The following is a 23,161-nucleotide window of genomic DNA, read 5'->3' as shown; positions in this document are numbered from 1 at the left end:
GTGCTATACCCTCTGCATGGGGATCTCAGGAGAGCTAGACTTGGTGTTCTGTCTCTGTTCTCAGTCCCTCTGCATGGTTGCCTGCCTTAGTAAGGCTTGCTTACCTCCTGCCAGGTGACTCCACTTTGGGCAGGTGAAAACTTCCTGGATGTTTATCAAATTGAATTGAATCCTTTACCAATATTCCCCTTAATAAAAATATTATTAGTGGTCTAAATATGTATGGTTGGATACTATACTATAATGATATAACTGACTCACATGTGGCATAAATATCTAAACTGGGATCCAGATCATATCCCAGGAGAGGCATCATTTAATTTGTTCTGCTTTTTCATTAAATGTAACATTGGTTTTGAATTAACGTGTTGCTATTTTGACTTTGTAAAAGTAAAACTATCAGTGAATCATGGGTTGGAGTCATTGCTAACCTACAGAGTGCCTGAATATTACCTATTTCCAGGGATCCCTGTTCAAGGAAAAGGCCTGAGAGCTTTCTGCATTTCCCTTCCTCCCCTCAAACTAAATGTGAATCGATGTAGTGAGAAGAACATGAAACTTGCAACCAAAACACCTTAATTTAATTCCTGGCTTTCCACTTTGGGCAGGTCTTGTAGCTTTGAGCCTCTGTATCCTCATCTGTGGGTCCAACAACAAAATACATGTACCGCTTACCTTGCCAAGTTATTCTCTGAAGCACACTGGGTAAGCCGCTAAGTAACATATCAATGTGAGCAACAACCAAGAATCTGCCTGCTGAATTTTATTTCACCTTTGTTTGATGAGACTTTCCTCTCTGCTTAGTTCCTATGAAAGTGATGCCCTTCATCACCACTACAAAAAGAAATTTAATAAAAGATTCAAAAATAAATATGGTATACATTCAAAATAACGTTACTGCTGTGTATGTGTGTTTGTTTTTAACAGTTTGGAAAAATGACTGGAATAAGAATTAAGTTTTCCTTACTTGATTGTGTTTTGATACAAATGAATAAAGCATCAGTCAGTAAAATACTAGCCAAAGGCTCAGGACACATGCCTGATAGAATATTATCATTGTGAATGACTCAAGGGAGAGGGGGGGAAGGAGAAAGAAAAAGCAACAGAATCTAGTTTAAAGGAGTGTTTCATCTTGCTCATACTATATTATACAAGTTCTAGATAGTATGTTAATCTCTTTGAATCTACTTCATAAAACATGAAATTGCATATGAAATGCTTTGACACAAAGAAAGGAGATCCAGCCAACTTGGCAGTGCCTGCCTCATGCCAGGCACAATTTAGAAGTCAATGAAATATGCAAACATCTGTCTTACCACTAAAAGCAAAATAACCCTAGGTTTTTGACACACAAATCATAGTTTAATGACTGGACATCATGCAAAGCCTCCTATCTTATGAAAAGAAGAGGAAAAAGTAACTCTATTCTCCTGAGAGACTTGATAGTATATTGGAAAGTGGGCTAGATTTGTAGTCAGAAGCTCTAGGTTCAAATCCCAGCTGTGCCTGTATGAACAGTAGGGTTGACCCATATAAGTTCAGACAAGCCATTTAACTGCCAACTCTTTGTTTCCTCATCTGTAAAATGAGAGATTAGATTAAATGACCTCTGAGGAGATCCCTTCCAGGATTTAATCTGTGAGTCTGTGACCCTGACGCAGACTTGGTAACAGTAAGTGAAAGATTTAGAAAACTGCCCAAACCTAGAATCTCCATTTAGCCAGAGGGTTTACATGGAGAAGTCACTTGGAGTTGATCAGCTCAGTTTCCTCCTCTGGGAAGTTCTTCCTGATCTCCTCAGTTGCTAGCAGCTATTTATCCTTACTTTTCCCCTCTGGAGTACATCGATATATCTTTCATTTGCCCCCAATACACCCTACCTGAAAAGCAGCTGAATAGTAAAATGAATGCTGGACTTGAAGTAAGACCTGAGTATGTTCCTGGAAAAGCTACCTAACCACTCTATTCCTCAGCTTCCTCCTCTGCAAAATGGAGATAATAATAAACATGCACTTACCTTATATGATTGCTATGAGAATCAAATGAAGCAACCTATGTAAAATGCTTTTCAAACTTTAAAATGCTATATAAATGTTATCTCTTATTATGTCATATTATACTTTATTTGTATTTACTCTATTAGTCTACCCCATACATAGATATAGGGACTGCTAGTTTCTTTGTATCTCAAATAACAAGTAAGGTACTTTGAATAAAGGAGGCACTCATTTGATGAATGAACCGGGATGAATATAGATCAACCAATATTATGAATGATGAATGAATGAAAAAAGAATTCATTAACTACTTACAGTTTGCCAAACATTGGCTTAATTGCTGGACATGCAAGTGCAAAAGTAAAAACAAGTCCTTGCCCTCAAGGAACTCACACATTAAGAAGGAAGAGACAAATAATACTGAGGAGTTCTGGCCAGGGAAGGCTACTTTAACTTGGAAAGTTATGGCCATGAAGAGTAAAGTCAAATGGTTGTGAATAAGAATGAATACATCTAACACAACTCCAAAAGACTTATGATGGAAAGGGATATCCACATCCAGAGAAAGAACTACAGAGACTGAATGTAGACTGAAGCAAATTATTTGATCTCTTTCTTATTTTGTTTTGTTCCTTCTTTTTTGTTGTTCATTCCATTGGTTATAATTCTTCTTTACAACTTGACTAATGTTTAATGTGAAGGTATTTATAGAACCTATAGATCAGATTGCATGCTGCCATGGGGGAGGGGGGAGGACTAGAAGGAGGGGGAAAATTTAGAACTTAAGGGCTTGTGGAACTGAATGCTATAAACTAAAAGTAAATAAATTTTTTAAATAAAGAATGAATGCATCCTGTCCAGTGGAGATGACAACATAGATTTAATTATACTTCCTGAACAAGATGGGTGTGGGAGAGATTCTCCAGGGCACAGCTTCTGGTCTGGAGCTGTGTCAGGTGGTTGCCAGGTCAAAAAGTAAAGCATGACTGGGACAGACTAAGTAAATTGAGCCGTATAAGATAGCTCACTAATCACCATACCCTGTGGAGCCCAATGTTGAGGCCTACAATGAAAGGCATGCTCTAAAGTACATGGCCAGGCAATTAAGTGAAGTGTGCTTGGGGCCATGAGAGCAGGGACTAGTATGTCTTGCCTTTGTATCTGTAACATGTAGCATAGGATTGGACTAGCATGTAATAGGTTCTTTTCTGAAAATACATTTTTATTTATTTTGCTAAATATTTTCCAATTGCAGTTTTTAAAATCTTAAACATTTTTTTATTTTAAATTTCTGAATTTTCCCTGTCCTTCCCCAAACCCCTGAGAAAGCAAGTAATATGATGACAATTGTATTTCTGAAGTCATAACATATAATAGGTTCTTAATGAATATTTATCAAATTGAATTGAACTGAATTGAATTGACTTGAGAGACAAAACCTCATAAAAGCTCATTAGAACAATGTTTCTCTGGCTAACCAAAATGAAAAGGAATTTTTGTTTTCAATTAAGAACTAATTTTTCCCTCAATTCACTAGGATGTTGCCTAAAGTAAAGTAAGTTAGGATTCGAGTAGATTTCCCAAAGTTACAAGCAGATGTTGAAAAGTTCCCTTGAGGATAAACTATCCAAAGGGGGGAATTGTGACTATTGATTGGCTGGAACTATTAATAAGCAGTCAGTAAGTTTCCATTGTTTTTCTCCCTAGGGGTGAATAGAACTGAAACCCAGAGCCATTTCCTTTTCATATAGTGTTTTAATGACTTTCAAACTTGGGAAGATTATATATCTAGAGCAATTCTGCCTAAAAGATCAAATCCGACAATAAAATTACAATTCAGGAGAAATAATAACTCCACCACAGAAGAAAGAAATGCTTCCTCAAAATAGTAATTAAGATATCCTGTGGCTCCCTTGAATCCACAAGGAAAGGAGAAATGACCTGGAAGTCAAGTGAGGTGTATTTCATGCTGAGTTCAAGCAGCAAATTACCCTTTCTTTTTATATTCAGATGTGTTTGCTTTTCCTCTTCTTCCTTGATTACCACATACAATACAGGAGATACTTTCTGCCCAGCTCCAGCTTTGTCCTCTGACAATCCTTGTTCACTTCTGAACAGGTAAAAAAATTTCCACTACATGAGCTACACCTCTGACTCAATTACAATTATCCCTTCCACATCACAGGGCTTTGGGGGAGGTTAGAGAGAGTAGGTTAGAGGCATGGTACCTTCCCCCCTTTTTGACTCCTCCCTTCATTCCAGAGAAATATGAATTATTATGCTATTAAAGATAAAATATGTTGACACTGTTGTACCTTAAACGAGCAAGACCCAAGTGACAATTTAGTAACAATTTAGAAGTGGACTCTTTATTGGCGCCATGTGACTGCTCGGGGCCTGACCCCAAATCAAACAGCCCCCAGCTGGGGCAAAGTATCAGTTTTTAAAGGCAAGCCTGAGTAAGCAGGAACTTGCAAAGGCTAAAATCAATGATTAGTCAATACACATTTTGATTTTCACAGGCCAGGAGTTTCCCTAGGCAGGGCTAAACTTGACTTCCATGAAGGAGAGAAAAGATTGCTGGTTAGAGGAGGGGGAAGAGATCAGGGGAGGTAGAATGAGGCCATATACAACGGGACCATATGATATTATGAATATATTGTATATATTCCTGAGTTTCTAAACTTTTTCTGTGTGTTTTCTGACCTTCTCATGTCATCTGCAGCTTTTGCAAAACTCCCCAAAATCTCATGTAATTTTTTATGCCCAACCATGATAGGGGAAGTCATGATATGAAAGGGATAACTGTACTTGCTTTTAATAACTAGAATTTATCTAGTGCTTCAAGGTTTTCAAGGTACTTTACAAATATTATCTCATTCTATCCTTATAACAACCCTGGGAGGTAGGTGCCATTATTAACCCCACTTTATAGTTGAGGAAACTGAGGCAGGCAGAGGTTAAGTGGAATATTTGTCCTGGAAGAGACTTTAAAGATTACCTATTCATTTTTCAGGAGAGAAAAATTAGCCCAGAGAATTGAAACTGTAAGACTAAGGCGATCCAGCAAATTAATGGAAGAGCCAGGCTTTGAACTTAGGTCTCCAGACTAATGCTCTTGCCCCTCCCCCACAGTTCCCTCTCATTACTCTCAAATAATGAGACTTCATACCTCATTCCCAAGCCCATCTCATCTCAAGGAAAATATTGACTTCTCTGAGTTCACTTCATCAAACATCAATAACTGCTTAATATTACATGGGACAGCTGGGCTTTCAGTATTTGGAATTTTATCTGAAAAGCATAAAATTATCTTCCATTCAATTATTTATATTCTTCTTCCTCAGGGAAAAAAGTCTTAATTGACCTCTTAGAGACTATTACTATTTTAGATATTGTAAGATTTTATTGACTGATTTCAATCGCCCAAGTAAACACTGTTTGCCAATAATGGTGCCCATGGTTTGATAGTTTGATGTGGTTACCAAAGAATGATTCACATTTATGGAGGACTTTATGGTTGTCAAAGTTGTTTTCTCACGTCAAACCCCAGAGAGAGGTAGTATAAATATCTTTTTTTCCACTTTACTGATGGGGAAAATGAGGCTTATAGTGGTTAAGGGATTTTCTAGTTATCACATGGCTAGTAAACAGGATAAGTAGGACACAAACTCAGGGCTTTGGATTTCAAGGACTCTGCTCATTCCACTATTCATGGTTTCCTGAACTATGGCCATAATTTGAATATATAAAGTTTTCTTTTCACTTGATTATGTTATGAGAAACACTTTCTTCAGAGAGGGAGTATAGCATAATGGTTAGAGATATGACTCTGGAGTCAGGAAGTCCTAAGCTCAAATATAGTCACTTTCATGTGACCTCTGAAAGCCCTAGGAAATTCCTTTTTTTTCTTTTTGGAGGGGAGAGGCAGGGCAATTGGAGTTAAGTGAGTTGCCCATGGTCAGTGCTCTATTCACTTCACCACCTAGCGGCCCCAGGAAATTCTTTAATGACTACACTAAATTGCAGAACAGGTGCCCATGGGCACTGGTAGACAAAATTCCTCAATGAGAGCTCCTACACTGATAAAATTGCAAGTGTGATCCCACTTTTAATAAAAAGAACAATTAACATTTGTGCCACACACTATTTTAAATGCTTTTTTACAAATATTATCTCATTTGATCCTTATTATGACCCTGCAAAACGTGATATTTTTTCTTTCTATTTTACAGTCAAGGAAACAGAGGTAAACAGAAATTAAATGACTTGCTTAGGATGACACAGCTAGGAAGTGTGTGAGGATGAATTTGAACTTGGGTTTTCCTGACTCCCAGTCCAGTGGTCTGCCCACTAAACAACCAGCTCAGTGAATGAATGCTTTTGGAGTTAGAGGATCTAGAAGCAAATCTCAGCTTAGTTACTACCTTTATAACCTTGGGTAAGTAAATATCTTGACTTCTCTGTGCCTCAGTTATTTCTCTAAAGAATGGAAGGGATTGACTAGTTGGTTTCTAAATTCCCTTCCAGCTCTAAATCCATGACCCAGTGAACAAATGATAATTAATTGCTACTATTGCAGTGCTTTAAAAAATCTTTTTAAAGATTAATGAGCACCTCATAATGAAGTTTTCATTGTAGCTACTAAATAATTTGTGTCCTAGAACATATGTACTAGGAGGTAGAGATGTTGTGTCAGGGGTAGGTGTATCTCAGATACATATTCTTGAATGATTATGGTTTTTAGTTTCTTGGCTATATTTTGTTCTGGCAGGTCTTAAAATTAGGCTTCTGGTGTTCAATAATTCATAAAGTATTGATGTCATTCCCATTAAATTCTTTTCCATAGAGTTTTCTCCTAGAAAAGTATGTCCTATGGGAGACTATTAATGTTCAAATGTAGACAGACATGTACAACATATTTAAAGCAATAATCCAATCAGGGAAGAACCTCATAATGAGGTAAAAGGCTCAAGATCCTTTCTGGGGATCTTGCCATAACTCTTTCTGTGACTCCATACGACTGACTGCTAGTTTACTTTTTTTCCTGCACTTGGAGTAACACTAATTAATTGAGAAAGTCACTTAACTTCATAACAAAGTTCTTCATTAGGATTTTCCACAGAGTAGGGAAAGGGGAGGATTTAATGACATGTAAAATCAATGTTTCCTTAGAAGACCAACAATGTATGTTCCCAGGGCAAAAAGGGAAAAAAAATGGGGAGCTACCTGTGTACTCTTTAGTCTCTATTCTGCCTAGAAGCCATATGACATTAAGAACCACCCCAAGGGGCAGCCAGGTAGCACAGCGAGTAAGAGCACCGGCTCCAGTGTCAGAATGACCTGGGGTTCAAATCTGGGCTCAGATACTTAGCACAACACTCAGAAATAACTGGCCGTGTAACCTTGAGCAAGTTACTTAACCCCAATAGCTTAAAAAAAAAAAAGAACCACCCCAAAACTTGCAGTAGCCTTCCACAAATCAATAAACACACATCCAATGCAAATAATTACATGAGCAGTTGACAGAATAGTATAAGGGAAAGTGTGTTGGACCTGGAATAAGAAGAGACAATAATTAGATCTTGCCTGTGATACTTCCTAGCTGTGTAGCCATGAGAAATTCAAACTTTCTGAGCCTCAGTTTTGTAACCTGTAAAACAGGTATGATAACATCTTCAGGAGTTACCTTAAAAAGATTATTCAAATATCCAATGAGATAATGTATGTAAATGGCTTTACAAACCTTAAGGTACTATATACATTTCATCCAGGTATGTCTTAACAGCTAGATCAAACCAGCATATGAGCTGAGTATTCAATTTTCAGTGTAAGAATTAACACCTCAAAAATCCATAAATGCTATAGATTAAGACTTGAATTATTATTTTGTTGATTGTCTAAACTTAAGAAAGTGAGGGAGGATATGTCAATGCAAATTAAACTTAAAGTATGTCATAGATACATTTTCTTTTCCAGCAAATTGAATATTAAATCAGTCAGCACACCCCTGATTTCAGTTATTATTGTTAAGTAGTATCCACTGTGTATAACAATATGACAACATATATTTTTTAAAAAGAAAAAGGAAACACAAATTTATGAACAGATTATAATATTTTAAAAGGTATTAAAGAGAGATATTAAAAAGAATTGCACATTTCTCTGTTCTAACCCTACAGTAGACAATATTTGACATCAGTTTCCCCAAAAGCAATTACAGGTAAAAATCTACCTCTCCCTACTATTAAATCTTCCAAAATCAGGCACCAATGACTCTTAGTAAGGCCCTCCATGCAGATGTGCCTAAGTCCACTATGATTTACTTTGGCAATCTTTCTGCCACCCAATCCTGCTTTCCAACTCTTGTTGTGGGAACAATAATTGAGTTAATACCATGATGTCAATCAGTTACTCTATAACTCCACTCACTTTTCCTGTGATTCTCTAAATAAAAACTTCTCTTCCTGACCACCATCTTTACATATGCATTGTCTGCTCTTATTAGAATGAAAGCTTCTAAATAGAAGTAAGACCAATGCCAAAAAAAATTATGAAAGTCAATGAAGATCTTGGTAAAAAGAGGCACAGAAATAGTGCAGAAAAATACCCATAAAACAGAATTGTCCAAATGGTAAAAGAGGCAAAAATTACACTAAATAAAAGAACTACTTAAAGGGCAGAATGCCAAATGAAAAAAGTACAAAATCTCCCTGAAGAAAATAATTCCTTAAAAATTAGAACTGGGAAAGCAGAAGCTAATCATTCCTTGAGACATAAAAAAACCCCAATAAAACAAAGTCAAAAGAAGAAAAAAAGAAGAAAATGTGAAATATCTCATTGGAAAAACAATTGACCTGGAAAATAGATTGAGGAAAGAGAATTTAAGAATTATTGGATTACCTGAAAACCATGATTAAAAAAAAGAGCCTAGACATCATATTTCAAGGAATTATCAACGAAAACTGCTCTGATAGTCTAAAATCAGAGGGTAAAAGAGAAATTGAAAGAAACCACTGATTACCACCTGAAAAAGATACCAAAATGAAAATTCCTAAGGATATATAACCAAATTCCAGAACTCTAGACAAAGAGAAAATACTTCAAGCAGCCAAAAAAGAAAGCATTCAGATATTGTTGAGCAATAGTCAGGATTATACAAAACAGATATCAGGTTAAAGGAGTGTAGCTGTCAAAATATGATATTCCAAAAAGCAAAAGATTTGAAATTACAGCCAAGAATAACCTAAAACGAGTGTAATCATACAGGAGGAGAAATTGGCTGATTGATGAAATAGAAGATTTTCAAGTCCCTGATGAAAAGACCAGAACTTAATGGAATATATGACATTTAAAAGCAAGACTAAAGAGAACTATAAAAAGGCAAACATGAAGAAGAAATATAAAGTGACTCAATAAGGTTAAACTCTTTACATTTCTATATGGAAACATGATACTCCTAAGAACTTAATTGGGATTGTTAAAAAGGACTCTGTATAGACAAAGGAGACAGGATTGAGTTGATTATGTTGGGATTATCTAAAAAAAAGTGGAAAAGTGAGAAACAGATTTACTGAGAGAGAGGGAAGGGAGAAAAAGAACAATTAAAAGTATCTCAAATAAAAGAGGCATGCAAACAAGAATTTTTTTATAGATGAAGAGAAAATTATGGACTGACAGTTCATGAACTTTACTCTTATCAGAATTGGTTCAAAGAAAAAAAGATATGCTCACAATCAGTTGGGTACAGAAATCTATCTAACTTCCAACAAGGAAGTATGAGAGGAAAGGAGGCGGTAATAAAAGGGAAGGGGGAGAAAGTGATTAGAAGCAAAACAGACTTTTGAGGAGAAACGGGAAAACAGAGAGAGAAAGGTAAACAGAAGAAAATAGGATGGACAGAAATGCACAGTTAGTAAGTATGACAGTGAAAGTGAATGGGATGAGCTCACCCATAAAATGGAAGCAGCTAGCAGAATGGATTAGAAGCCAGAATCCAACATATGAATTTATAAAAAGCATACTTGAAACAGAAAGATACTCAGAGTTAAAAAAAGGAGCTAGAACAAAATCTATTTTGCTTCAGCTGAAATTTTTAAAAAGGCAGAGGTGGCAATTATGATCTCAGATGAAGCAAAAGCAAAAACATAACTTTAAATTAAAAGGGACAAGCAGGGAAGTTACATGTTAACATAAAAGGTACCATAGACTATACTATGAAATAATATCAATACTAAATATATATGCACCAAACAGTATAGCATCCAAATTCTTTAAAGAAAAGTTAAGAGACGCACAGGCAGGCCCGGAAGGAGCCTGATCTACTCAGAGGGCAAGTCTTCCCACCAACCACAAGGGCCACTACCAGGCCTATCACCAAAGGTCTGGGACTGGAAAGAGCAAGGTAAGAAGCAAATACAGGGGCCCCTGTCCTGGACAGCAAGCACTCCTGGGGCTACCACTTCATAGGCCAGAAAGTTTAAAAAAAAAAGCCTCTTTCAGGACCTCCAAAGACAAAGATGACAGAGTGAACCTCACTTGCTGCAAACCCCCCCCTCTGACCCTGAAAACATAGTAACTCTTGCCCCAGGGCAAAACCCTCTACAATAAAGGCTTGGGGTCCTAGAGGAAGGGCGTGGCTAGGACCCTGCTTCAAAATGGGTAGAAAGCAGACTACAAAGACAAAGACTCTGGAGTCCTACTATTCTCAGAGGGAGGGAACAAACTCTGAGGGAGACAATGTAGACTCCACACCCACAGCTGAAACTTCCACAGGGAATGGGTCCCAAGCACAGAAGGCTCTCCTAGATGATATCAAAAGGAACTTTGAAAACAAAATGAGAGAGATAGAAGACAAAATGAATAATTCTCCCAAAACCAAAATAGCAGAATTAGAAAAACATTATAATGAGGAAAACATCTCTCTAAAAAGAAAAGTGTATGATATGGAAAGGGAGCTCCAAAAATTAACCAAGGAAAATGATTTGCTAAAAACTAGAATTAACCAAATGGAAACAAATAACTATGAGGAACCAAGAATTAGTCAAGCAAAACAACAAGAATGAAAAATTAGAAAAAGAGGTAAAATACCTCAAAGAAAAAATAACTGACCTGGAAAACAGATCCAGGAGAGATAATCTGAGAATCATAGGCCTACCAGAAAATCATGATGAAAAAATGAGCCTGGACAACATTCTCCAATAGATCATTTAGGAAAACTGCCCTGAGATACTAGAATCTGAGGGTAAAATAGAAATTGAGAGAATCAACTGGACACCTGCTGAAAGAGATCCCAAACTGAAAAGTCCTGGAAATGTTGTTCCCAAACTCCAGAACTACCAGATAAAAGAGAAAATACTTCAAGCGGCCAGAAAGAAACAATTCAAATGCCAAGGGTCCACAATGAGGATTGCACAGGATTTGGCAGCCTCTACACTGAAAGATCGGAGGCAGTGGAATACAATTTTCTGGAAGGCAAAAGAGCTTGGGTTACAACCAAGGATCACATACCCAGCAAGACTGAGCATAATCTTCCAGGCAAAGAGACGGTCATTCAATGATATAACAGAGTTCCAGACCTTCTTGACAAAAAAGCCAGAACTCAATGGAAAATTCAACCTCCAAATATGAGATACAACAGTGACTTACAAAGGTAAACAAGGAAAACACACACATACATCCTGCTATTTGATAAGAGCAAACTGGTTATAAACAAGTAGAGGGTATGAGTATAAAATACACAAAATGACAATTTAAAAAAATCTTATTAAGGGCTACAAAAGGACTGCAATGGAAGAAAGGGAATGAATGAAATGGAAAAGGGAAAATTATGCCACACACAGAGGCATAAAAACTGTATAGCAGAGGAAAAGAAGGGAGGGAGATGGGAATCATATGAGTTTTTCCCTCATTGGTTCTGGTACAAGGAGGAAATAACAACCAGTTAAGCATAGGACTCTATGGAGAAGAAATGCAAAAATTATCATTTTAGAGGGAAAGAGGGGAGGGTGAGGAGCTGCTCATGAGATTTGTTCCTGTCACTCTTGGTGCGAAGAAGAAATAACATACTTAATTAAGTATAAAAATATTGTACAGGCAGTAGGAGGGGGAAAGGGCTATGAAAGGGGGGTGGGAGTGGTTTGTAGGGAGGGAAGAAGGGGAAAGGGGATGAAAAAGGAGGGGGGCTGACAAGAGAATACTGAGGGAGGTGGTGGTCAAAAGGAAAACTATTAAGGGGGGAAGGGAGAAGGGGAGGAAATGTGAACATTAACAGGGGTGGGAATAGGATGGAGGGAAAGAAACAGATAACAATCATAACTGTAAATGTAAATGGAAGGAACTCTCCCATAAAACAGAGATGGATAGCAGAATGGATTAGAAATCATAATCCTACAATATGCTATTTACAAGAAACACATCTGAAACAGAGGGATACACACAGGGTAAAGGTAAAAGCCTGGAGTAAAATATATCATGCCTCAGCTAAAGTAAAAAAAGCAGGGGTAGCAATCCTTATCTCAGATAAAGCAAAAGCAAAAATTGACCTAATTAAAAGAGATAATGAAGGAAACTATATTCTGTTAAAAGGCACCATCAAGAATGAAGCAATATCATTACTTAACATATATGCACCAAGTAGTGTAGCATCCAAATTCCTAGAGGAGAAGGTAAAGGAATTAGAGGAAGAAATAGATAGCAAAACTATACTAGTGGGAGATCTTAATCTCCCCCTCTCTGAACTTGATAAATCCAACCTCAAAATAAACAAGAAAGAAGGTAAGGAGGTGAACAGGATTTTAGAGAGGATAGGTATGATAGATCTCTGGAGAAAACTGAATGGGGATAAAAAGGAATATACTTTCTTCTCAGCGGTTCCTGGCACATACTCAAAAATTACCACATTCTAGGGCATAAAAACCTCACAATTCTATTCAGTAAGGCAGAAATATTAAATGCATCCTTCTCAGATCATGATGCAATAAAAATTATATGCAATAAAGGGCCAAGGAAAGACAGACTAAAAACTAATTGGAAATTAAACAATTTAATCCTAAAGAATGAGTGCTTTAAACAAGAAATTATAGAAACAATCAGTAATTTCATTCAAGAGAATGATAACAATGAGACAACATACCAAAATTTGTGGGATACTATAAAGGCAGTTCTTAGGGGAAGTTTTATATCCCTGAGTGCATACATGATTAAATTAGAGAAAAGGGAGCTCATCGAATTGGGCATACAATTGAAAAATCTAGAAAAACAACAAATTGAAAATCCCCAGTTAAATACTAAATTAAAAATATTGAAAACCAAAGGAGAGATTAATAAAATTGAAATTAAGAAAACTGTTGAATTAATAAATAAAACTAAGAGCTGCTTTTATGAAAAAACCAACAAAATTGATAGATGCTTAGTCAATATTATAAAAAAAGAAAGAAGAAAACCAAATTATGAGTATCAAAAACATAAAGGGTGAATCTACCTCCAATGAAGAGGAAATAAAAACAATAATTAGGAATTATTTTTCCCAATTGTATACACATAAATTTGACAATCTTAGGGAAATGGATGAATATTTACAAACATACAAGTTGCCCAGATTAACTGAAGAGGAAGTAAATTACTAAAATAATCCCATCTCAGAAAAAGAAATTGAACAAGCCATCAGTCAACTCCTTAGGAAAAAATCTCAGGGCTAGATGGATTCACTAGTGAATTCTATCAAACATTTAAAGAACAATTGATTCCAATATTCTACAAACTATTTGGGAAAATTAGCAAAGAAGGAGTCCTACCAAATTCTTTTTTATGACACAAATATGGTACTGATATGTAAATCAGGAAAAGATAAAACAGAGAAAGAAAATTATAGACCAATCTCCCTCATGAATATAGATGCAAAAATTCTAAATAAAATACTAGCAAAAAGACTACAGCAACTTATCTCTAGAATAATACACTTTGATCAGGTATGATTTATTCCAGGAATGCAAGGATGGTTTAATATTAGGAAAACCATCAGTATAATTGATCATATCAACAATATAACTAGCAGAAACCACATGATCATCTCAATAGATGCAGAAAATGCTTTTGACAAAATACAACATCCATTCCTATTAAAAACAATAGAAAGTATAGGAATAAATGGAGCCTTCCTTAAAATAATAGGTAGCAACTATTTAAAGCCATCAGTAAGTATTATATGTAATGGGGAGAAGCTAGAAGCATTTCTCATAAGATCAGGGGTGAAACAAGGGTGTCCACTATCACCCCTCTTATTCAATCTGCTACTAGAAATGTTAGCTGTAGCAATTAGAGAAGAAAAAGAAATCAAAGGAATCAAATTAGGCAAAGAAGAGACCAAGCTATCACTCTTTGCAGATGATATGATGATATACTTAGAGAATCCTAGAGAATCAAGTAAAAAACTTCTTGGGATAATAGATAAATCTGGCAAAGTTGCAGGATATAAAATAAACCCACAAAAATCCTTGGCATTCCTATATATTTCTAATGGAATTCAACAGCAAGAGATAGAAAGGGAAATCCCATTTAAAGTTACTATAGACATTATAAAATATTTGGGAATCTACCTGCCAAAACACTTTTCACACAAATAAAGTCAGATCTAACTAATTGGAAAAATATCAATTAATCATGGCTGGGTCAAGCTAATATAATAAAAATGACAATTTTACCTAAATTAAATTGTATATTTAGTGCCATACCAATTAACTTACCAAAAAACTACTTTATAGAGCTAGAAAAAATAGTAACAAAATTATTTGGAAGAATAAATGGTCCAGAATCTCAAGGGAATTAATGAAAGGAAATGCTAGGGAAGGTGGACTAGCTATACCAGATTTCAGTCTGTATTATAAAGCAGCAGTCATCAAAACTCCTTGGTACTGGCTGAGGAATAGAGGAGTGGTTCATTGGAATAGATTAGGCACACAAGATTCAGAAGTCAAAAACTAAAGTAAAATATTGTTTGATAAACCCCCAGACCCTGTTTTTTGGGATAAGAACTCACTATTTGAGAAAAATGCTGGGAAAACTGGAATATAATATGGCAGAAACTGGGCATAGACCATTATCTAACACCATAGACCAAAATCAAATCTAAATGGGTGCATGATCTAGGTATAAAGGTTGATACTGTAAGCAGTCTCATAAAACAAGGAATAGTTTAGCTATCAGACTTGTGGAGAGGGAAAGACTTTATGACTAAACAAGAATTAGAGAACATTATAAAATGTAAAATGGATAATTTTGACTACATGATATTGAAAAGCTTTTGTACAAAAAAAGCCAATGTAACCAAGATTAAGAGGGAGGTGGGAAATTGGGAAAGAATCTTTACAACCTATGTCTCTGACAAAGGTCTCATTTCTAAAATATACAGAGAATTGAGTCAAATGTATAAGAACACAAGTCATTCTCCAATTGATAAATGGTCAAAGTATATGAACAGGCAGTTCTCAGAGAAAGAAATTAAAGATATATATAAGCACATGAAGAAATGCTCTAATTCACTATTGATCAGAGAAATGCAAATCAAAACAACTCTGAAGTACCACATCTCACCTCTCAGATTGGCTAAGATGACAAAACAGGAAAACGATAAATGCTAGAGAGGATGTGGAGAAATTGGAACACTAATGCATTGCTGGTGGAGTTGTGAATTGGTCCCGCCTTTCTGGAGAGCAATCTGGAATTATGCCCAAAGGGATATGAATACTTTCATATCCTTTGATCCATCAATACCACTCCTATGGTAATATCCCAAAGAGATCATAGAAGTGGGAGAAAGACCCATATGTACAAAAATGTTTATAGCAGCTCTTTTTGTGGTGGCAAAGAGTTGGAAATTAAGGGAGTGCCCATCAATTGGGGAATGGCTGAACAAGTTGTGGTATATGCATGTTATGGAATACTATTGTGCTATAAGAAACGAGGAGCAGACGGTTTTCATATTTACCTGGAGAGGCTTATACAAACTGATGCTGAGTGAGAAGAGTAGAACCAGGAGAAATTTGTACACAATTACAGACACAACATATGTGTGATGACCAACTTTGATAGACTGGACTCCTCTCATCAATGCAGTGATATAAGTCAATCCCAAAAGACTCATGATGGTGAGAAATATGTGCATCCAGAGAAAGAACTACAAAGAACTGAGTTTATATCCAGGTGGAAGCAAAGTAACTGATCTTTTTCCTTCTCTTATTTGGTTTTATGTCCTCTTTACCATTTTTCATTCCAGCTGATACAATCTATCTTTATGACCTGACTAATGTATGATGTGAAAGTATTTACAGATCCTCTACTTGACTATATGGCGCCATGGGGTGGAGAGTTGGGAGGGGGACAAAATGAGAAACTCAAGGAATTGTGGAATTGAATCCTATAAACTAAAGTAAACAAACAAATTTATTTTACAATTGTTTAAAAAGTTAAATAAATTACTGGAGGAAATAGAGAGCTAATCTATACTCATGAGGGACCTCAACTTTCCACTCTCAGAACTAGAAGAATCTAACCATAAAATAAACAAAAAAGAAGTTAAGGAGATGAATAGAATTTTAGAAAAGTGAGATATGATAGACCTTTGGAGAAAGCTGAATGGCAATAGAAAGAAATATATCTTTTTCTCAACTGTATCTGGAACCTTCACAAAAATTGACCATGTTATACATTAAAACCTCACAAAAAAATGCAGAAAAGCAGAAATATTAAATTTCAGACCATAATGGAATTAAAAATACTTTAAAGAGCAGTGTAAGCATAGATTAAAATTTGATCAGAAGCTAAATATTCTAAACTTAAAAAAATTAGTGTATCAAAGAAAAAATCCCAGAAACAATAATTTCATTTAAGATAATGACAGCAACGAAACATCATTCCCAAATTTGTGAGAGGCAACCAAAACAGTACTTGGGGAAAATTTATATGTCTAAACACATACATCAACAAGAGAGAAAGAGAAGATCAATGACTGGACATGCAATTAAAAAAAAAACTAGAAATAGAACAAATTTAAAATATCCAATGAATGACCAAAATGAAAACCCTGATAATCAAAAGAGAGATTAATAAAATTGAAAGTAAAAAAATGCATTGAACTAATGAATAAAACTAGGAGCTGGTTTTATTTTTTTAAAAATATTCTTTTCATTAATTTTATTTTTTAAAACAAGGAAAACCAAAGTACTAGTAAAAAAAAATGAAAAGAATACATCACCAATGAAGATGAAATCAAAGCATTAATTCAGAGTAATTTTGCCTTATAACATGCCAGTAAAACTGACAAGCTAAGAGAAACAAAAAATTTTTTATATATTACCAAAGTAACCAAAGAGGAAATGGAATGCTTAACTTACTTTATATTAGAAAAAGAAATTGAACAAACCATAAATAAGCTCCCTAAGAAAAAATCCCTAGGAACAGATGGATTCACAAGTAAATTTCACCAAACATCTAAGAAATAACTAATCACAATATTATATCACAAGTCTTTTGGAATTGTCAAAACAATGATCCAAGACAATTTGAAAGGACTCATGATAAAAAATACTATCTACCTCCAGAGAGAACTGATAGACTCTGAGTGCAAATTTAAAATTTTCTTTGTCTCTTTTATTGTTTTTGTAACATGGCTAATATAGAAATATATTTTCATGACTTTGCATGTATAATTGATACTATATTCCTTGCCTTCTCAATGCATGGAGGAGGGACGAGAGGGAGGGGGAGTGTTTGGAATTCAAATTTAAAAAAAAGAATGTTAAAAATAAGACTGCAAGCTCCTTGAAGGCAAGGATTGACTTCCTTTTTTTTAATTTGTAGCCCCTGTACTTAGCACATACTGCGCATTTTAAAATGTTTTTAAATTAATTCAATCATTAGCCCTTATTAATATTCTCTATTTGAACATCAGTTTTTTTTTTTCTGATCAAGTCATCATGCTCTCCTCTTTTATCTCCCAGTTGCTTCCTATTCTCTTAATTTCATTAATTTTTCAGAGCTCAGTTCAAGTCCTATCTCCCATGTGAAGCCATTCTATACCATCCCAACAACAGTGATTTCCCCTTCCTCTGGATATGAGAGTCAAAGTGATAGGCTTGTTTCGTACATTTGACAGTAACTATATATTATATTCTAAATTTTTTTTTCTACAACTTGCCTCTCAGTCTAGACTGTAAGTTCCTTGAGGGCAAGAATTCTTTCCTATTGTTTCTATGTTTTGTTTTCTGTTTGTTCTAATGGCCACAGTATCAAACACAGTATTTTCCTGATAATATCAATTAAACAATAAAAATTTATTGTGTATCTACTATATGAAGGTACTAGATAAAAATACAGTGAGTTGGAAGGAAAAGCATTTTCAAAGGATGCTAAGAAGACCAGTTTTCCTAGAGCATGTGTAAGATAATTAATAACAACAACTAACCCCTATGTAGTGCTTTAAGCTTTGCTAAATGTTTTACATGCTTATGGAATATCACGTTAAATATAAAACAATGCAACCAACATTTATTAAATACTTATAATGTTCAGGAAGACATTATGCTAGGCATAGTAGCATATGTTTAAGTGAAAAGATTCAAATAATCTTAGATAAGATATAGTTCCCGCCCTGAAGGACCATACAAGTTTAATTGAGGGATAAGAAAACAACAAAAATAATTGCAATGCACAGCATTGCAGAAGTGTTATGTAGATCTGAAAAATGGGTTCTTATAAACAAGATAGACTTCTTAGAGGAGGTAGCATTTTGAGTTGTGTTTTGTAAAACTGATTTAACAGGCCAACAAGGAGATGTGGGCACAGGTACATTGGAGGCCAATTGTGGAAGGCCTTCAGTTTAGACTTTATCTTTTTAACAAATGGAATTCATTGAAGGTTCTTGAAACAAGAGAGTGAGTCATAGAAAAATATTATGAATTAGCCTATTAGTGATTTGCAAAATAGTTTAGACAAGACAATAAAGGGCAGAGCCAAGATGGCATAGTAGAAAAAGGACTTCCACACAGCTCCAGCTTCCACCTCATGCAATACATGTAAAAAATGACTCTAAACAAACTTTAGAAATACAGAACCCACAAAGTGAAAGAGAGAAACAAATCTCCTGCTGAAGGAAGCCTGGCAGGCTTGAAGTAAGGGTCCATCACAGCACATTGGGATCTGAGGGCAGTCCTGCCTGAGCTGCAGTTTTAGCTCCAGGGGGAGTCCCAACAAACCACAGCTTGAACAGACTTCAGGAAATTAAATCACCAGCAGCTGTAGCAGTTTCCAGACTTCTTAATCCATAAATGCCTAAGACAAGTAAAAGGTCATTGTGGAACTTGATTGGTTCAGGGTAGGATAAAAGAGTGGGGTCAGGCTGCTACCACTGGAGTGGAAGTAGAGGAGACATGGTGGCTGCAGCTGCTGCCATGTGGCTGCTTCCAGAGCTCCTGGCCTACAGATCATAGGGGCACCAAGCAACCATTCAGAGGCCAAGTGCTCTTGCTTGGCAAAGAGCTCAAAAGTCAAGTAATTGACTGCCAATATCAGCATGCAATGGAAGCACAAACAGAAGATAGAATCCTTTTTTAGGGACAAAAAGGATCAAGACATGGAGCAGTAGGAAGACATCAAAGTCAGAACCCCTGCATCAAAAGCCTCCAAGAAAACTATGAATTGGTTACAGGCCATGGAGAAGCTCAAGAAGGATTTTGAAAATCAAATTAGAGAAGTGGAGGAAAAATTGGGAAGAGAAATAAGAATGATGCAAGAAAATCATGAAAAGCAAGTCAACAGCCCGCTAAAGAAGACCCAAAAATACACTGAAGAAAATAACACCTTAAAAAAAAGACTAACTCAAATGGCAAGAGAGGCCCAAAAAGCCAATGAGGAGAAGAATGCTGTAAAAAGGGGCGGCTAGGTTGTGCAGTGAGTAAAGAGCCAGCCCCAGAGTCAGGAGGACCCAAGTTCGGTTCTGGCCTCAGACACTTAACACCCACACAAATAAACTAGCCATGTAAGCTTGGGCAGGTTACTTAACCCCAATTGCCCTCAAAAAGGCAAAAAAAAGAAGAAAAAAGAATGCTGTAAAAAGCCAAATTTGCCAGATGGAAAAGGAATTTCAAAAAGTCACTGAAAAGAATAACTCTTGCAAAATTAGATTGGAGCAACTGGAAGCTAATGACTTTATGAGAAATCAAGATACTATAAAACATCCCCAAACAAATGAAAAAAATAGAATGTGAAATATCTCATTGGAAAAACCACTGACCTGGAAAATAGATCCAGGAGAGATAATTTAAAAATTATTGGACTACCTGAAAGCCATGATCAAAAAAAGAGCCTAGACACCATCTTTCAAGAAATTATCAAGCAAAATTGCCCTGATATTTTATAAGAAGAGGGCAAAATAGAAATTGAAAGACTATACCAATCGACTCCTGAAAAAGATGCCAAAAAGAACACCCCTAGGAATATTATAGCCAAATTCCAGAGTTCCCAGGTCAAGGAAAAAATACTGCAAGCAGTCAGGAAGAAACAATTTGAGTACTGTGGAAACACAATCAGGATAGCACAAGACCTAGCAGCTTCTACATTAAGGGATCAAAGGGCTTGGAATATGATATTCCAGAGGTCAATGGAGCTAGGACTAAAACCAAGAATCTCCTACCCAGAAAAACTGAGTATAATACTACAGGGAAAAATATGGTCATTCAACAAAAAAGGGGACTTTCAAGCATTCTTGATGGAAAAAAAAGAGCAGAACAGAAAATCTGACTTTCAAATACAAGAAGCAAGAGAAGCATGAGGAGGTAAACAGGAAAAAGAAATCATAAGGAACTTATTAAAGTTGAACTATTTAAATTCCTACATGTAAAAATGATAATTGTAACTCATAACTCTTTTGTCAGTATGAAGATAGTTGAAGGGAATATACATGTATATATAGAGAGGCCACAGGATGAGTTCAATATGAAGGGAAGATATCTGAAAAATAAAATTAAAAGGTGAGAGAGAAATTTATTGGGAGAAGAAGAAAGGGAGCGAGAGATTAGGGTAAATTATCTCATATAAAAGGTGCAAGAGAAAATTGTTACAATAGAGTGGAAGAGCAGGAAGGTAAAAGGAAAATTCAAGATTCTCATTTAATTTGGCCTAAGGAGGGAATAACATACACACTCAAAAGGGAATCTTACCCTACAGGAAAATAGCAGGCTAGGGGATAAGAGGGGGGAGCATAGAAGGGAGGGGAGATTGGGGGAGAGGGTAGTTAGCAGAAAACATTTTTTTTCTTTTCTTTTTTTAAAGCAATCAGGGTTAAGTAACTTGCTCAAGTTTACACGGCCAGTTATTTCTGGGTGTGGTGCTAAGTATCTGAGCCCAGATTTGATCCCCAGGTCATCCCAACACTAGGGCTGGTGCTCTTACTTGCTGAGCCACCTGGCCACCCCTAAGCAATTGGGGTTAAGTAACTTGCTCAAGTGGGCATATGAATACATATGTGAATGAGTGCATATATGTTTACAGGTATACATAGATAGAGGGCACAGGACCAATTTAACAGGAAGGAACGATACTTAAAAGGTGAAATTAAGAGGTGAAAGGAATATAATGAGAGGATATGGGGAGAGACATATTGGGGTGAACTATCTCATACAGAAGAGGCAAGGGAAAATGGTTACAATGGAGGGGAAGAATAGGAAGGCAAAAGGGAATGGGTCAACCTTATTCCCATTGAATTTGGCTTGAGGAGGGAGTGAAATATACACTAAATAGGGTATCTCACCCTACAGGAGACTAGGGGGGGAAAGGGATGAGAGGGGGGATGATAGAAGGGAGGGTAGGCTGGGGAGGAGGGAAGTTGGAAGCACTCACTTTTGAAAATAGATGGGATCAAAGTAGAGAATAGAACAAGTGGGAGGTGGGATAGGAGGGAGTGAAATATAGTCATTCTTTTACAATATATCTACTATGTTATTGTTTTGCATTAGCCTCACATGTACAACCTATACTGAACTGCATATCTTCCCAGTAAGGGTGGGTGACAAGGAAGGAAGGGAATGAATCTGGAATTGAAAGTTTTAAAATAAAATATTCAAATACACACACACACACACACACACACACACACATATATATATATATATATATATATATATATATATATATACTATTATTAATACCATCTTACATGTAATTGGGAAATAAGATATACAGGCACTGAGTCATAGAGATCCACTGGGAAAGTAGAAAGGGGTATGGGAGAAAATATGGGAGAGAGCAGATTGGAGGAGGAGATATCCTGTGGGACTGCTATTTTGGGGCAGTGCGTAAGGGGAAAACGGGGAGAAAATTTGTAACTCAAAATCTGGCAGAAACGAATGATGTAAATCAGAAGTTAATAAAGCATTAAAAAAAGTAACTTGCTCAAGGTTACATGGCCAGGTGTTTCTGGGTAGGTGCTAAGTGTCTGAGCCCGGATTTGATCCCCAGTTCATCCCGACACTGGAGCTGGTGCTCTTACTCGCTGTGCTACCTGGCCACCCCAGAAGCAAACATTTTTTAAAAGGGATAGGGTCAAGGGAGAAAATGGATTAAGTGGGAGGTGGGATAGGATGGAGGGGGAAATATAGTTAGTCTTTCACAATATAACTACTATGGAAATGATGTGGGTTACTACACATGTACAGTCTATATTGAATTGCTTATCTTCACAGTGGCAGTGGGTGAGGAGGGAAGAAGGGAAAAAAATCTGGAACTCAAAGTTTAAAAAACAAATGTTTAAAAATTTGTTTGTTTGGTTTTTTTACATGCAACTGGGAAATAAGGTATACAGGTACTAGGGTATAGAAACCCATCTTGCCCTACCAGAAAGTTAGGGGGGTGAAGGGGGAGGATATAAGAGAGAACTGATTGGGGGAAGGGGTGTTCAGTAGGCTTGTTATTTTGGGGTGGGGGTAGGGGAAAGACGGGGAGAGAAAAAATCGTAACTCAAAATCTTGTGGAAATGAATGTTGAAAACTAAAAATAAATATTTTTTTAAAAAGTTAAAAAAAGAATAAATATGTGGTTGATTGGTGTGTACGTTTTCCTTTTTTGTCTTTTGCTTATATCTATATTCTCTCTCTCTCTCTCTCTCTCTCTCTCTC

This window comes from Petaurus breviceps, unplaced genomic scaffold, assembly GCF_028583685.1.
Source record: "Petaurus breviceps papuanus isolate PSGF00001 unplaced genomic scaffold, PetGlider_PUasm1.0 126, whole genome shotgun sequence".
Classification (NCBI taxonomy): domain Eukaryota; kingdom Metazoa; phylum Chordata; class Mammalia; order Diprotodontia; family Petauridae; genus Petaurus; species Petaurus breviceps.
This window is presented reverse-complemented; position numbering follows the sequence as displayed.